This window comes from Stegodyphus dumicola, chromosome 4 (genome assembly GCF_044657685.1).
Source record: "Stegodyphus dumicola isolate Sdum_Otavi_A_Nest chromosome 4, ASM4465768v1".
In the NCBI taxonomy this organism is placed as follows: domain Eukaryota; kingdom Metazoa; phylum Arthropoda; class Arachnida; order Araneae; family Eresidae; genus Stegodyphus; species Stegodyphus dumicola.
This window is the reverse complement of record NC_140771.1, coordinates 107,031,796-107,050,920: the sequence shown is the minus strand read 5'-3', so window position 1 is coordinate 107,050,920 and position 19,125 is coordinate 107,031,796.

Sequence of the window (19,125 nt, the reverse complement as noted above, 5' to 3'; positions counted from 1 at the left end):
GATGAAGTGTTCGTGATTCGTCCTAGTACAACTCATCAAATTTCTTTTTGCGCTTTAGAATTCGTTTATTTGTCAAAATAGGTTCAATCTCAATTTTTTCAGATGCTGCTTTAGATTCTTCTATCCAATATGCCATAGGAATTTCTCTCATTTTTTTCAAAGTTTTGGTCAGACATTCCATTAAAACGACGGAAAGCGCAAGAACAGTATCTTCCTTTTGAATTTCAATATTTATTCGATTGATTTCTCAGACTATTAGTCCAAATTATCAGGTTGATAGTAAATTCAAAATTTTTTACAACATGTAGCAGATGTCCTGCTTAGTACTTTGATTCTGCACTAAGACAAAGATAATTAATTTCTTTCAAGGATTTTACTACCTCTGGTAAATTCGTTAGAAGAGCTCTCACAGCCACATATTTTGCCAACCATCTCGTCTGGCTGCTTCCTTTTAAGTTGGCTTTTGTACATCGTTCTGTAATATCCCATAGAAGAGTGGATCCGACAAAAAAGCTAAATATTTAGGCTTCGGGGCAAGATGAGGCAGTATGCACGCTGACAATACTCAAAGAGTAAACCAAACATTGCACATATTCGGCCAGCTCATTCATTTCTGTAATCCTGGCTTGTACTCCATTATAAGTACCGGCCATATTAGATCCGTTATCGTCAGATTGACCACCACATTATTCTATATCCAAACCATCAAGAGTCAGTTTTCCCACAATCCGTTGAGAAATACATTCTCTTGTCTTTCCACGAACTTCTATGAAATCAATGAAGCTCTCCTTTATTTCACACACATCACCACATATTTTTTACGTATCAAATCACCTGGCTCATTTATTCTGTATGCGACACATCTGGAATGTAATCAAACATTATTTTATAATATTTGGCTTCTTTAATATCATTTAAAATGCTATTGCGAACTATTTTTGCCATTATATCAGTAATTTCATTTTGAATTATCTTTGTTAAATATGATACTTGTCTTTTTTTGGTATTCTGACTGGTACTTAAGAAGTGAGTTACGTTTGGCTAGCAGAGTCATTAAATCCAAAAAATTGCCTTGACTAGACCGAGGACACTTTGTGAACAGACTGCTAGGGGTTTCATCACACCCACGGAAAGAAAGACAGTTTGTTGAAAGATACAATGCAGCATCCATAACTACCTGTAGGATCTCTCCATTTTTCTTTCTCTGTGTGAATTAGTCACTTAATGTCATGATCAATGCCTTGACACTGTTTCATTTGTTGTAGTCCAATTTCCCACTTCGAATGTCGAATCATGCACTCTCTGTGGATTTCAGATGCTTCATGCTCAATTAACCTTTCTGAAGCTTTTTTTCAGTTAATTAATCCTGTAGTACACAATGCTGATGTAGCAGCAGTGGCATGTTTCTGGTAAATTTCACAGGGTATACAAAAATTACATTTTTAAGTTTAGAATATATAAGCCAAGATCTGTTAATCTTTTTATTATTTGTTAATGTTCTGTGCCACAATGAAGATATCAGATGTCTTCCACATTCAGTGGACCTAAGTTCTACGTATTCTGGATAATTTTCAGCTAATAATGCAGCTTGACTGCTTAAGAAAGATCGTTGCTGATCGTTAATTTTTTTTTTTTCTTCTGTAATTAGCCAACAACCTGGGTCCGACAAATCAAAAGTTTTTAAGTCTTCCTTCTGCTGCCCACATGCACCTAAATTTTTTTTTTTTTTTTTCTTCTGTAATTGTCCAACTACCTGGGTCCGACAAATCAAAAGTTTTTAAGTCTTCTTTCTGCTGCCCACATGCACCTAAATGAGAAAATACTTTTTCTCCTAATTTTATGTCCTCTAAATGTTCGTTTGAGGTCGATGAAGAAGGTTGCTCTCTCAGTTGCTGAAATGTAGTCTGAGGATGAAACATGAAGATTCTTAATCCTGGTCATTCAAATTGCAAGAAATATCAATATCCTTTAGAATCTGGGCAGGGTCTGGTGGTTCGTCTTTTCTGTTAAGCCTTTTTTTCATTTTAGCTGCAATTTGTTTTCTCTGTTCTCTTTCTTTTCTCTGATTCTTTGCTCTTTTTCTATATTTTGCCCCTGAGAGTTCTTTCTAGACGCTCTCATGATTTCTTTTACACTAAATAATATACAACATGTAATTTTATTGCAAAGGTACTCTGTAAACTCCTTGGTCTACCTTAATAAGAAAAGCTAAAAATCGATGCAATTACACTCAGCAGTCTTACGGTCGCGTCGCAGACACGCGCGCTAACTAAATGGTTGCGTCTCATGTAATATGGTGAGGAATACTGGAAGCAGGCATATTAAAAGAAAATGAAAAAGCAGAAAAAACCCAAACTAAAAAAGAATTAAAAATTATAAAAATAATAAATCCATTTTTAAAACCTATGTTGCCGACTAGCTGCAAAAAACGAAAACACCTTGCTCAATTTCTGTTGTATATTCTCGACGCACATTAATTTGAATTATTTCATTGGTCCAAGGTTAATTTGTATTATTGGGTGTTAGGAAAGAGTTACAATTTACAATGCTTCCCCATTTATTTCGCAGGTGTCGATATGAAAACAAGACCCTCTATGCTATTGTTCTGTTTCTCGTTTGAATATCCCCACCTAGAGAGAGTGGATAACAGAGGGACTCAGACGTCATTTACAGGGACAGAAGACCAAGGAGTTTATGGAGTACCTTTGCAATAAAATTACATATTGGGCTGGCAGAAGGACAGTGTCGTCTGACGTTGTCAGTGATGCCTGGAGTCCTTCTATTGTCCACTCTCTGATCTTATCTTGAGAGTCGTATTCGGCTGTACTTAGCTTACTTTTAACTGTTTGTTCCATTAAAAGTTTCCAAGTAATTAATTATAAATATTCTTAAGAAAGGTTTTAAACCTGGGTTTAAAACTACTGTTGTATCAAAATTTTACAACATTGCAAATACGATTCAGTGCCACGCTTGAATTTGCCGCCTTCAGAAGTTGCCACCCGGGGCACAGACCCCGGCTTGACCCCCCTTATATCCGGGACTGCTGTAGCCACTGGTTGATTTAACTTTTAGCTCTGTAGCTACTAGTCCATTTCTCATATATATTAGGATTGTTCACCCTCAGTGAAGCAAATACATATTTCCCCAATAGTACACTCCTGCTTAAAAAATAAGCAACAAAGGTAAAACATGGAATAAAAAAAAACTATTTAATGGATATGTGTGAAATTTATGCAAGAAGTTGATGTGGTGTTACTAGACCACACAGCAAACAATAAAGCAAAGACATACAAAACACAAGTACTTATATTACGATCATCACATCATGAAAGACCAAATGAGTTAGAAAATTATACATTGCTAATAACAGGTATGATCGATGATCTAGCAAGCCAGGCAGATGTGAAATGGTTTCATTTTGCAGATAACTTTTAATGAGCTGTAACACAAGAGGGCGTAGAATTTTGTTGCAATATTGGACAGCTGTGATGATACCAAAAGGAATCACGTACAGGCCGGTGTGGCCGTTCATTGCTATCCCAGCTCATACAAGTAATCCTTCTCCTCTGTAATAATTTCTTTTGCTGATGTTTGACACCCAATAGTGAATCCCTGGCTCTCACCATATCATTGCTCTTTGAGAATTGTTCTGGGTGTAAATGGAGAATCATCTGTAAAGAGTGCATGGCCCCACTGCTCTGGTGTCCAACTGCAATGTTAACAACCCAATTTAGCATGCTCTGACATGCACTGGGGACAAAGAGACACAAGCCAATACATCATCGGTGTACAGTCCACCTTTAAGGCCTGTTTACACCTGTCTGAGCAACCAGCAGCGGTCTCCTTGCTACAACTACTTTGACAATGTAAACGTTCATTTCGTCTGAATAGAAACGTAGGGAAGATGAGTCAGTGAATCTGTTTCTACTGTGAACCAGTTGAAAATCTATTCGAGCAGTGTTCACAGAGACGTCATGCCAAATTTTTAGTCATACAGAAAATGCCGAGATGGAGCGATAATTTAACTATGGCATTTTTTAATGCATATGCATCTTGTGAAGTATTATGGAATACTTCACTGCCTGAAATATTACAACCATTGTTTACTAATACCTAAATATAACTTGGTTATAACTACTGATCAGAATGAATTTAGATTTTTGATATTGTAGAAAAAACATAGAAAATTATATTAAGGTATCGGATTCAAAATATTTGTTTTAAACATATTTATTTCCAAATTTTCTTTAATTGAAAAACAATTAAATTATATATTATTCAACTACTCTATAAAATACAGTTTTCAATTAAAAAAATAAGTGAAAGGGCAAACATTTATTTTGTTGATATAAATTTCAAAAAACCAGTTTTTACTCATGCCCAATTACATCTAATAAAATATAATCTAAATTTTTGAAATTTTGTTTTATAGACATCCTTTTTATTTGAAACACAAATTAGATTTTATTTACAAACAATCAGTCGGAAGTATTAAAATAAAAATTGCTGACAGAAGGCATATGAGACTATTATTAACATGTTAAAATTTGAGGGTGTTCAAGCAAAAGATTAATGATTTTCCCTCAACTTCATACACAGAAAATGGTCTCAAACACCTCAAAAATAAATATGTTGATTATGCATTTTGGCACTAGAAAGAAATATTTCGGAGAATTGTAGGAGGCACCCGTTCCCAGAAACCAAAGTGCTATCTGCATTTTAATTTCGCTGGCAGAGCATTTCAAAAGAAAGGGTTTATATATATATATATACATATAAGTGGGGTGACCATTTCTAATAAAATTTCAAATTATCCTTCACCCATTCTGATGAAGTTTTTGTAACTTTGGATGTCCTCGTCCCGAAGTTCATTTAAAAGTTGATTTAATGCTCCCAATTCATCATGGCGAGCTACACAGTCACGTTCTGATTTCCTTCTCTTCTTTTTTCTCGTAGAACAAATTAGTTTGTTAGAAACTGCTATGCAAATTTCAAGCGCACCAACTTGCATGTTGGTATCAATTTTGCAAACAGACAGAGGTGAGTTGTCAGTCCACTCTGATTGGTGTAAACAATCTATCAAAGTACAGGTACGTTCGCTCAGTTCGAGATGCTCGGACATGTGTAAACTGGCTTTTATGCAGACAACAGAACACATTTCGACAGGATATGGACCATCCTGCAGCAACAGAGAGAATCAGCTATCTTGCTGTTAGTGATTTACGACGTCTTGCACATAACAAAAGGAAGCAATCGTCTGCTTGTAGTGGTAATCTTCCAGCGTCCATACCCACATCTTCTAGAGGAGTTGTGATTTCTTTGGTAATAATTCCACAGTGCACATTCAACACTACACTGTAACACTACAGTGCACATTCAACTTTTGCAAGAGCTTGCAACATCCCTGTAGCCTTCTTATGCATTTCATAGTGCAAATGGTTTCTTTGGTTTGGTCTGTCGCAGTTTGTGAACTGATGCATAGTCCAGCATGCCCCTTTTTAAGGTGTGGTGGTGTGAACATGAGATTGCATTTAATGCTAATTTTGGTTGCCTTTTTGCACTCTGTGATGCAACCTCTACCTAATATGTATACTCTATGTTTTAACATCGTATCTTTTCTTTTAGAGTTTATTAGTTATTTTTTGAGCACGAGTGTATTCGAAATTATTATCAGATTGTGATTTTTAACAAAAATTCATCCTATTGTATTTCATATTGAATACACATGGTTAATTTTTGAAATAACATTGACTAACAGGTATTTTGCCACAGAATAAGTAAGAATTATTTACTATGTATTTTTACATGCCAGTTTTGGATATACATTCAGATTTTGACTATTAAAATACCCACTTATATTACTGCCATGGTTTTCCATATTTATAAATGTACTGAGGTTTAAACTACGAGCAATTATTTTTTTAATTATCAACTCTTTTCTTACTATAATTCTGGTTATTGTGTTACATTTATAGTTTCCAGTTAACTAAAAAGTTGTAATTTTTAATAATGGGAACAAAACCAGTTGTTGGTTCACTTTAAATAAGGCAAAGTATCCAAGGGAGGAATACTTTCATACACACACTGGTCAATGAAGTAGAAACCCAAGATCAATATTTTATTGGACCACCTTTTGCACGGATAACTACTCTGATTCGTTTGGGCATCGATTCCACATGCTTCTGGAGTGCATTTAAGTCTAGAAAATGGCTATGCAGCTTTTTAGGTCTTGTAAATTAGATGGAAGAGAAGAGTGCTGTTGGATGCGGTCTTTCCACCATATCCCATACATTTTCTATGGGGTTAAAATCCGGGCTATGCGGTGGCCAGGGAAGGTGTTGCAAGTCAGACTGATGTTCAGCAAACCAATTTTGAACACTTCTGGCACGATGCATAGTTGCATTATCGTCCATGAAGTATACATTGCCATCAGGGTAAAAATGCAGCATTGCAGGGTGCGTTTGATCTGCCAGTATATTTAGATATGTTATGGCTGTCTGTTTACCCTCGAGAAACTCCAGGGCGCCACTTCTATGCCAGCAGAACATACCCCCTATCATGATATTCCCACCAGACCCTTGCACAGTGGGAGTATGACTAGATGGATTCATGGGGTTCTCGCCAAATCGATGTCTTCCATCAGTGCAAAACAACGCGTAGCGCGATTCTTCCGACTACATTAGCCGTTTCCATTCCTCAGATGTCCAGTGGCTTCTTCCTTGACAATACTGCAAACGAATTCTTGCATGTCGGACAGAAATTAGTGCTTTTCTCACAGGCACCCGACTATGTATTTCTATCCTCTGCAATTCTTTGTGCATGCTTTGAGCTGAAATCTGTTGGGAAAAGCCTTGATTGACGATCTGTGTCAGCTGAAGCTCATTAGAGTCCCTGTTCTGCCATATAATTCGTCGGAGACGACGCTGATCACTCTCTTGGAAAACTGTGATCGAACTGCAGTTATATCATCTAGAGAAGGACTGTGGTTTTTTTTTTCCCAACTCTTGAGAACCCAGTGAGGTTTGCTGTCTTCAAAATCGAGGCCCCTGCTAAACAGGTACCAGCAATAAGCTTTTTCAAATGGTAAAAGATCTGCCATTTTTCCCATTTTACTTTATTCATCATGAAAAGCACTCTTACACCTTACGTATACTAGCATTCTAACTACGTGTAACCCATGTCATAAAAAAAATTTGCATACATCCCTAGCACGCATTCAAAATGAAAATCTCGAACGTTTCCAATTCATTGGCCAGTGTGTGTAAAAGATTTTCTAAGAGAAACTTGATTGTGCTTATAAACAAAGCTGATAATTTAGAAATCCTGTAACAAAATATCCAGGATAAAAATATAAACAGAATATATGCAGTGCAGGGGCGTAGCTAGAAGGGGGCATCTGTCCCCGGGCGCAGAATCCAAGGGGCGCCAAACTGATATTACGACATTTTAGAATTAAATGTTTTCCATCCTTGGCAAGCAGTAGGTGGCGCGAAATCTTCAGTTGTCCCTGGGCGCTGAAAACCCTAGCTACGACTCTGATGCAGTGATTTCAAAATATTCACTTTTGCACTTGATTTCCAAAAGGCTACATAAAATACTATTGCTTCTTTACACACAACACAGCAAAAAGGCCAAGAAAAGCATTACTAATCTTTGAGAAGTTTGTCATTAACATGTATTTGCAGAAATTCATGTTTTGTATCCATGCCTGACAATCAGGGCAGTAAGTAACGAACACGGAAGAATTTTCATGGCTGGATTACCGATTTACAAAAAGATATCTTTGAGTCCTCATAAGCTATTGCCACTTAAAAGAGATATGCCTGAGATTAAATACAGCAAAAAGTCATAAATTTCCCATTCTACAGGACAAAGAGGCATTTTTCAGTGCCACAGATCTGATATACAGGGTGAATCTGGACAAGTGGACAAAACATTAGGAGGTGATAGAAGGCAGCTATAGAGCAATATTCGTCATAGAATGTATGGTCGGAACACAAGCATTGAGAGGTTAAAGGGTAGTTTTCCACTGTCACATATAAAGAACTAACACAAGAATGAGAGGAGATACTTCAGAAAACATTTTATCTGCATGTTCTGTTATTTACTAACAGAACATGCTCATAGAAATTGCTCAAAAGACTTTCTGCAAGCTGCAATGCAGGCTCCACACCTGCGGAATAGGAATTGACGCACATTTGCGAAGACACCAGGCATTTCCCGAATATCGCTGGCAACAACAGCGATCCTTGCGACTAGATCCATATCGGTTTCAATGAGGCACTCATAGATTAGGCTTTTCATATGACCCCACGGAGAAATGTCCAAACACGAGAGATCATATGATCTTGTAGCCAAGCTATGGGACCATCTTGACCAATCCATCACTCTGGGAAAGTTTCATCTAAAGTGTTCTGCACATCTAAGCTGAAGTGTGTAGGCACATCATCATGCTGGATCCACATTCTCAACCTGATGCGTCTTGGAATCGGACGCAGCAGCTCCGGCAATACCTCTTGTAGGAATATGTGATACGATTCGCCATTCAGACGGCGTGGTAGAAGGTCATAGTCATAATACAGGGGAAGACCCAATCCTCCTAGTCCCACTGGACCATATGACCATAAAGGGTCGACCCCCTCAGGATCACAAGGCGTGGTAGAAGGTATGGGCCAACCAAATGGTTATGGAGGATCCGTGCCCAAACATTTATGGAGAACCGCCGTTGGAACAAATGAGGACGTGTGACAGGCGAGTTTGTGGATGCCCATGTGTGTGAGTTGTGGGTATTTAAAATATCTTCATGGTTAAAAGTACATTCGTCTGTAAACAGAACATGTGAACCGAAATCCGGCTGTTCTGCATTCTGATGGAGGTACTAATGTGCGAAGTTGACATGCGGCTGATAGTCCGCTGGTTACAATGCTTGTACCTTCTGTGTACGATAGGGGTGCATTCCATCCTCCTGTAGCACACGGCAAACTGTCATATGGGACACGTTTACAGCACGGGGAAACCACTCGCGTGTTATATCCCGGTTGATCTTTCTCCCTGCACAGAGTGTCTTCAAATTGCGGTGTCCTGGCACTCCTTTCATGCCCTTTGTTTTGCTTATCTATGGCAAAGTAAGCTGTTTCACACAACTGCCGATGCAAACGGTCGAATGCTTTCCAATGTGGAGTGCGTCTCATCGGAAACTGGTCCCAATAAATTCTCTATGCCTCACTCACATTCCCGTCCGCCGCACCATACACGAAGTGCATATTGTTACGAAATGTGCAGGTGCGGTAAGATAACTTCCCCGCAAAGCAGTTTTAGGGTTGCCATAAAATGACAAGGAAAGGTAGTGTTGCCACGTTTGGCGAGAAATTGCCCATTTGGCTGCAAAATTGGTGATATGCCATAGACAGATGGAGAACCTTCTGCAACGAATTCTTACCGGTTTAGCCCAGAATGTTCTCCAACACAATATAAACCCTGCTGGTCCGCAGTCAGTTAGTGTGTGTCTCGTCGAGAGGGCGAATCAGATTGTGCCTCGTCTAGCGAGCTTATAGCCAGTCATAGAGAGAGTGCCTCGTAGGGTGCGAGTTAGGCAGTATCGAGTTGGTGTCCCGTCTAGCGAGTGCCGAGTGGGTCGGCAAGTGCACCGAAGGAGTCTGTTAGTTTATCGCGGCTAGTGCATCATTGAGAGAGCATGTTGAGTTCCAGGAATGACTGAACTGAAGAGTCGAGAGCTGTGCTCGTGTGTCGTCGAGTGCATCGCGAGTTGTAGCGTGGAGAATCTCGAGAGTAAGTGAAGTTCCGAGAACGATCGAGCAGAGTCGGGAGCTGTACTCTGGTGCTTTGCAGTGAAGCTGTCTCCACCGTGATAGTCTGATAACCTGAAGGCTGTGTCGCTGATCGTGTCAGCGTGTTTATAGTAGTTCATCGACGACTGTAAAACGTGTTTTGGAGCTGTCCTGACAATACTGGCAAATAAAGAGTGTTTCCATACTTTCATCAAGTAGTGTCGTCATTATTCACTCCAAATTCATACGAACGTAACAACTGGTGTCAGAAGGAAAAAAACGCAACAATATCATCCATTTCGTGGTTCTTATAACCAGACATCCTCTCAGCAATTCACAGTAGAAAATGCTGCTGAGTGCGAGGACCGACCCTTTTATACCATTTACAATGCCACCTAGTGGCTCACCATTTGCATTCCGATCATACATTCTATCATGAATATTGCTCGTATAGCTGCCTTTTATCACTTCCTAAAGTTTTACCCACTTGTTCAGATCCACGTCTTTGTAAGGGGAGATCAAAAAGTTTCCATTTGAAGGCTGTACAGTCCAGATTTGGTATACCAGGATCAGGATCATTTCTTTACACTACTGCCCTTAGCTACTTTGAGCTTTTGCCAAATTATTTTAAGTGTGCCCTGAGGCCATTGCATTTGTAAAATAAAAGAGTGATGCACCCTGCACCAAGGCGAAATAATGTGGTGACAAAGTCAAGGTTTGGAGTAAGATCGTAAATTTTGGTCGAATAACCAGAATAAACTAAAACTAAGTTACATTTGTAATAAATTGCGATAGACGAAATTTTGTAAATAATTACATGCATATCCTTGTCATGCATAATCACCTTGAGCATCTAGACAGTCATCACACCGCTTCATGAGATTAAATATACGCATTAGATAAAACTCCTTTATCTACTGCCTGAAGAAGTCCGAAACTGCCTGCTGCATTTCTCCGTCCGACCAGAAATATTGAAGTTTCAAAACCTTGTTTTAAGTGAACTAAGGCGTGAGAATTGGATGGGGAGCTATCAAGACTGTAAGGTGGTTGCTCGAGTGTCTCCCACTTTCGTGTGTTTAATTTCTGCATTATTATTACTTCTGCTACATTTGCAATATGGGGACATGCATTTTAATCTCTTCCATTCTGCAGTTTTCCCAGACATTTCATTTTAATTGCACACCATAATCTCTCGCATTCTAGAGTATCATTCTCCAGCAAAGGGAACATCTTGGATTCTTAAAACCAATAAGCAATGTGCACTGTAAATCATAAAACAGCGTAAGCATCACTTTTCCAGCAGATGACTGGCTCTTAAACTTCTTGGATTGAAGGATTACACCACTGCATAATTGATGCTTTCGACTTAGTTCTCAGTGGTGGCATCAGCTTTCGTCGCCTGCTGCTGACGTTATTCAAGGAACGTGTTGCCATCAACACAGGTACTTCATGCTACTGTAGCTTATGTCGAGATCCTCTGAGAGCACATGAATGAATATGTGACACTCCACTCTAATTGCATCATCAAATGCTCGCTTGTTGTTTTCTGTAATGGGTGTGGAGGGCCTCCCAGATTGACTTTCATTTTGAGTCGAATTGAGACCAGACGCCTATTCTACGCTCCGAGAGACGGCAGCAGTTTGTGGGCCGCCATATGTCACTGCTAGTGAATAACAGGTCTGCCCAACATCCCATATCCTCTGAGTGTGGAAGTCCTCAGAAGCGCGGGGAAAAGTATTGCTCCGTTGTCAATCAGGCTTGTCCAGTTGACGTTCTAAGTAGGCAATGGCTTTGTATGTGTTTTCGCCCCTAAATTTTTCGTGTTTAAACGAAGAATATAATCGTAGATCTCTGAATCGGCGGCAAATTTATAGAAAATATGTTGACCCTTTTGCTCTGCCAGAAGATGCTTTCATTGCATATTTCAGATTGCCAAAATTTATAATTATTTTAATTTGCGATTAACCGAGAGAGTATTTGGGGCCACATTCAGAAAACAAGAACGCAATTTCTACTGAAAGAAAGGTTATTTATACTTTCCCTGAAATTATAGATGTATAGTATTGTAATTATATAGTTTTAAAATGTAGAAGATAATAAGTATTTATCTAGCACATAAATCCTTCTGCAGTTAATAAAAATATAGATATCCGATAAGCGTCTACTTGATTTATGTACAGCAAGAATTACGTTTATTTTAAAATATAAGAGTGGAATACCTTACGAACAATATTGTGAACACAATAAGGAATGTCATTCATTATTACCCGAAATTCACACTACTGTAAAATAAAAAGGAAATAATAATAATAATAAAACTATAAAATAGCTTTATAATAGTACTACTACTAGTGCGATACTTTTAAAAATAATTTTTAGCCCAAAAGGCCTTAGCTCAGAAGGGCTATTAATTTCGTTTTGTCATTTTGCAGCGTTTCACTTTTCAAATTGTTGCCACCAAATATTATCGCACTGTATTATATTTAAAGAAATTAAGTAATGAAGAATTTGCATAAATGTATGAATGTTTCTCGCACTGTGATAAAACAACGATACCTAGAGCCATCAAATTTTGAATAACGTAATCCTCTACCCTAATATAGGCATCTGGAGGCCCAAATTTGGACATTGGAATTTGTTTTACTATCTATCCTGTAAAGCATTTATGAGTGTTTGATTAAGAAATTCAACGATTTCAAAACGAGCAATGGCAACATTGTACGAAAAAAAACATTTTCACCTCTAGCCGCGAGACTGTGTATCGGAAATTCTAAAGATATGCTCTTTTTAAATTGCATGATATTGCTGCAGAAATTGGGATAACTGGGTAGGGTTTCGCACGCTTGCGAAATAAGCAGGCTTCAGGATGGTCGATGCTGGCGAGGTAAGTTTCACATTTTTCGTGTAGCAAATCAATATCGGATTTGAACTGGTTTCGCATCTTGATAATATCAGCCCGTCCGTTGGCCAAACGTTCGAGATAATCAGGCTTCAGCTTCTTAATCATGGTATTTGCAGCAGTAAGATAAGCACGAGCTTCCTTGATAATAGAAATAGCTTTCACTGCAGCGTTATAGTCCACAGGATTACGCACAGAAAATGCGTGGCTAAGTGGCAAAAGTAATTCACATCCATAAGTAAGTCCATTAGAAAGCCTTATTTTATCAAGAAACAGGAAGAATCCATCCAAAGAAGGGTACAGTCTTGAGTCCAGTCATATCGCACGCTCGATGAAGAATTTAATAACTTGCTTCGCTATGAGGTCATCTTTAGGGTTAGCAACCAGATCATGAAGAAATCTTGAGAGCTCGGCCTGGTCCTGGAGCTTTGAATTTTACTTTCCAAGTTAAAAATTTGCCTAATTAAAACCATCATTCCTTGATCCATCGGCTTACCTGGTGGAGCATTGGCTTTAGCACTTTCAAAGGTTGCACGTAAAACATCCAATTTGCTAACTGATGATCACAACGCGTTTCATGAAAAATCGCATCCGCAGTTACTGTAGAGTAATCCGAGATAGAATCAGATTACGCTGACAAAGGATGTAACGGTATCGACTTCGGCATTGAAGACATCTTAAGCAGCAGATTAACTATCTCTCCGAAATTATATATCGAAAAAAAGACGTCCTTCTTCACGGCGCGGCGTCAGGAACTGGTGTTGGAGGGGCGTGTCTACGCTTTTTAGGTGGTGGGTAGATGCCGTAGTCCTGATCAATGATGGCTCTTGGTGTCTTCTGTGAGCTACGAATCGCTGGATCGAACGCTGGTAGTTGTTGTAATGCTCGGTTATCAGTCTGCTCAATTTTGACCGGTTGACGTAGGAAAAGCTCTTACTGAACTTCGATATCAAGTTGAGAACGTGATATAACTCACAGGACGCAGACATAGTTAAACATAGTTAAAATGTCCTTGTACTTGGTCTTTCTCCCTCGTCCCTTTAATGCGTCTCAGAGTGAGTGTTGAGACATACAAGGGAAGAAAAGGCCCTATGCAGTGCTGTCGCTTCCAGAGTTTTATCATGCACAAAGTACATGCAAACTCCCGCCTCGCTGTGTGAAATGCGGTGCCGACCATGAATCCAGGGAATGCACAAAACCCAGAGACGCATCCCCCACTTGCGCAAATTGTGGACTAGATCACATCACAAGCTAAAAAGCTTGCAGTGCTTTCCTAAATCTAAGCCGCAAAATAACAGACTTCACTCAGAGCGGGTTATAACTAACAGCTCCCAGATGCAAAGTTCCAGAAATTCCGCGTAAATTTCGGAACTTAAGCAAAAACTCCCAGAAGCCAAAGAGGTGATTGCTAAGCTCACCGCCGCTCTAATTTTGCTTAAGGATTTACAACCAACTAAATTGGTTGAAAATGTAGTCAGGCCTCAATCCAGCCAAAATGAATAGTTTTTCTAGCAACTCGTGTACATCAGTCAAAATCATACTGTGGAATGCACAAAATTTAACAACGAAACTTCATGAATTCTAGGACTTTGTCAGAAGAGAGAATGTGGATATATGTTTAATCACGGAAACTCATGCTATTCAGAGTAAAAATCTTCGTATAGCAAACTTTATTTCCTTTAGATGCAATAGATGGCGCCACTGGGCGGTGACGTTATCATTTACGTGAAAAGGTCGTATGAGGCCTGTTTGATTAAAACAGACAACTCTAAGGCGTTTGAAATGATGAAGGTTCAAGTAAAGCTTCCCAGGCTTAGAAAAATCAACTTTTGTGCAATATATAACTCTCCAGACAATCAATTGACGGATAATATCCTTGATGAATTGCTTCTCAGCCAAGAAACCTGTATAATCGGGAGTGATTGGAACTCGAAACATGTGAACTGGGACTGTCACAGTACAAACAGAAATGGCAAGGTAATTCATAACTATGTGTATAATCACCCAGTTTATTTATTTATCCCTGAAGAAGTCACCTACTGCCCGAGCATACCAGGCCGGCGTCACGATATTCTGGACTTCTTCCTCTCAACGGATAACATCCCTATTTCCCTTGAGGTGCTTACTGATTGTTCATCAGATCACGTTCCTATTATAGCTAGAATAGGTGGAGCTTCCAAGACAAATCCAACTCCAAAGAAAATAGTGGACTGCAACCTATTTCACAATATCGCTAGTACATCGAAATTCAGTTTAGGCTCTCTTAAGACTAAACTATTGACGCTGCAGTAAAATTTTTTACCAATAAACTTCAAGAATTCTTACAAAATGCAACTACAGAAATGGGGAACAATAACCTGGGCGGCACACTTCCTGCACGTATCAGAGCAGTTATTACTCAACGGAACAGACTTTGCAAACAGTATAGTAAGGATTGGAATCCGGCGATTAATATAGTAGACTCACAAGGCAGATTAAAGCTCTTATCAGTAAGCACCGAAACGAAGTATGGAGTTACAAAATAGATAACTTAAACCTGGATGACGGTTCATTCTGGAACTTCGCTCGAAACCTGAAAAGAGTATATCACCATTCTCAGCCAATCAAAACAACACACGGTTTTGCATATACCGATCAGGAGAAAGTGGACACTTCCGCAAAGCATCTGAGCGAGTAGTTCACTCCGAATGTAATTCCGAATAATAATGACTCTGATATTGACAACTTTGTTCAAGAATGGCTTGAGAGTAGCACACCGAACAATACGATTAGGTTCACTACTCCTTTAGAAATAAAAGATATCGTCAAGCACACCAACTCAAAAAAGGCGATAAAATTACGAAAGATAAAATTACGAACAGAATGATTAAGAACCTGCCTCACTGTCTAATTACCAAGCTGACTAGCATCTACAATGCTTGTTTGACGCATTCATATTTTCCAACCCAGTGGAAGCATGCAAAGATTTTTCTGAAACAAAAACCAGGCAAGCCTCCCGATGAACCGGCCAGTTACAGACCAATTAGCCTCCTGTCGACACTGGGAAAGATTCTTGGAAAAAAAAACATTTACAATAGAATTAAACCTTTCCTCGATATTCTAGCGGAAGAACAGCATGCCTTTCGAAGAGGACTATCCACTTCTCATCAGTTAGTCAGAATCACTGAATATATTGGAGCGGCTTTACATAACAAAAATAGTGCAGCTATGCTCATGCTAGACGTGGCAAAAGCATTTGACCGCGTCTGGCATAGAGGACTTATTTTTAAGCTCCATCATTTGGATTTTCCTCGGGAAATTATTCTCATTCTCAGTTCATTTTTGAATTCCCGAACTTTTTCAGTGCGGCAAGGAGATTCCATTTCAACCTCACATCAAATTTACGCTGGTGTCCCACAAGGAAGTATCCTTGGACCAATATTTTATATTTTGTACGTAAAGGACTTTCCAAAATTCAGACAAGACCCTAATATTATGTTAGCCTGCTGCGCGGATGACACCGCCATCATCGCGGAGTCCAGACGACCAAACCACGGCTTGGAAAAGATTCAGCAGATTATTCCTGATATCCGGAGAAGTCAACCTGGAGAAGTCAAGAGTTTTAGTTAACAGAAAATTCAAGATCACAGACCTCCTCACCTGTAATGTTACGCTCTTCGGGAAAACAGCCCCTACTGTAAGTACGGCAAAATATGTAGGAGTTATTTTAAATCGATCGTTCACCTGGAATGCACACATAAACAGTGCGTGTGGAAAAGCGTACGGCATTGTGAAAAAGCTTTACCCACTACTTTCTAAGGACTCTGGATTAAACCTTACATGCAAAAGAAGGCTTTACACTGCAATTGTCAGGCCTGTTATCACATATGCCTCCCCGGCCTGGGCAAGTGCTAAGGCAAGTGAAATTCACCGGCTGCAAGTTCTGCAAAATAAGATCCTGAAAACCATCACGAACGCCATATACTATATTAGAAATTAAGATTTACATCGCGACCTTCATATTGATTGTATCAAAGACTACTTATACAAGATAAATAGAAACTTTTAGACATAGAAATAATAGAAAGCAAAGACCAACAGAACAGTTAACTTTGAGTACATTCTGAGCTATGAAATCATCTCGGACGATTTGCTCATCCGACCTTATGCTGCACACTTAATTAGGCAAGCCAATAATTGTTACTCGTCAGTACTCCGTGCTGATGCTCCGTGTGCATCTTTCCACATCATCTCTTCTGACAAGGATTCCAATCTAGATTTCGACAAATCACAGTGAAGTGCCAACAGGCTACAAGCATCTTACGGACTTTTAGGAGTAATTACTTTAGACTTGTTCTGTTTTAGACCAGTGTTGCAAATAGCTCGCGTCAGCTCCTGAGCCCAGGCGAAAATTGCACCGTATTCCCTTTTCTCCCTGTTATTTCTCCTCAGAGGAAACTCAATCAGGAATTTTTTAATACCAAGCTCTGCATGAAACTCTTTGCATGACTGGGAAGTATTGCTCCGGCAATAGAAACACAGTACAATACAGTATATCGCAGTATCGCTCAATTTTGAATAAGTTTTTTAATGACATAATCTACAGGTTTAACGTTTAAGTCCGAATGAATCACATCTGTTCGGACGTACCAGACTGCGTTCAGGGCCACACATAGTGTTTCACTCTGGAGGGACTGAAGTGTTTTCACATGAGTTTTTGCAGCCGTACCCCAAATAGTACAAGCATACAAAAATATGGGTCTTATTAACAGAGGTATAGAGAAGGATTTTGTTTTTGACTGACAGATGACTTCATTCGAGCTAAAAGAGGGAAAAGTTGGGATCTGGCAGCCTTCGCTTTATTCAAAGTATGATCAATATGAAGGTTCCAGAGTAATTTTGAATGAAGTAACACGCCTAGGTACTTGTAAGAGTTTGACCAGGGAACATAGCCATTGAAAAATCTTAAATTAATGCTAGGGTACGGGAGGGGCCTCGTTCAAAAATCATAGCAGCACATTTAGCAACATTAATTTTGATTTTCCAAGTGATGAGCCAGTGCTCAAGGCTTGAGCAACGACTTCAGATAGCAGTATATATCTCGTTGGGCTTGAGAGATATGCCTGAATAGTGTGAACTAAGTTTTCAAGGTGTTTGTTTTGAGCTAGTACGGCTGTATCATCCGCATAAATTGCGAGAGTGATACCAGGTGATTTTGGTATGGCATTTATAAATATGTTGAACAAAGTCGGACCAAGAAGACACCCTTGAGCTACACCACTAAGGATTGGACGGGAAGCCGAAATGATAGAATTAACTCGTACAGAAAAAGATCTATTAGCGAGATACGAGTTAATTATGTAGAATGGCTCTGGCCAGGTTTTGCAATAGGCACGATAAGTGCTCTCTTCCAGCTTTGCGAAAAATAGCAGTGCATGATCATATAATTTATTACTAAAAAAATAGATAATTGGAGGGCAGGTATTTAATCATACGATTCGAGATACAGTACAATCCAGGTGCTTTTTTGAGTTTGAGCTTAGTAATATATTCACTTACTTCGCTCATTGTTGTACATTGTATTTCTCTTGTAACGCAAAAATTCCTTCATTATGAGGTGTGAATTGAGTTTGAAGGCAGTCAGCAATTAATTCTGCTTTTTCAGTGTCTGTATGCCGTATACCACTGCGTCCGTAGCTAAGGAGGGAATGTGAGATTTGTGTTTGTGTAGTCTGGCTGACGCACGCCAAATACTGCTGTCATTGGCCGTTAGGGACTGAATGTAATTCGTGTATTGTGATTGGTAGCATTGGTCACATGATGCCTTGATCTCATTTTGGAGAGTACGAAGTTGTAATTTTAAATTAGGATTCTTACATCTTTGCCAAACTTTATTCTTTTCTTTAATTTTGGATTTAATTTCAGGAGGAAGTTTACGAAAATTGGGTGTAAGGGTGGGTTTTGATACTTTTTTATAAGTACCAGTTAAAGTGGACGTTAATTGATCAACTGCCGTTTTTATGTCATGGCTGGATTTAATTTCGAGGGAGGGTAGAATTTTATTTTTAAGTTTAAATCTGAAATTGTCTCAGTTTGTATAGACGAATACCGGAGAATTTGGATTAATAAGATTACAGCTAAGGTCGATGATCACGGGGTTGTGATCTGACGATAAACAGTTTTCCACAGTCACGCTGTAGTCAAAAGGAATGTTTCGAAAAAGTGCCAAATCAATGAATGAAGGGGCTCCCCATGTATCATAATTAGTAGGGGATTCCGGCGAAATAATTTTAATCTGAGCGCATTGAGCCCATTTTAGAAGGCCACGACCAGCAGGGTTTGATCTACGACAACGCTAATGCTAATGGTGACAATTTAGATCACCAGCAATAATCAAATTATTTGAGAAAGTGAGCAGTTTGTTAAAATCTTCCACAGGTAATTTACTTCCTGGGGAAA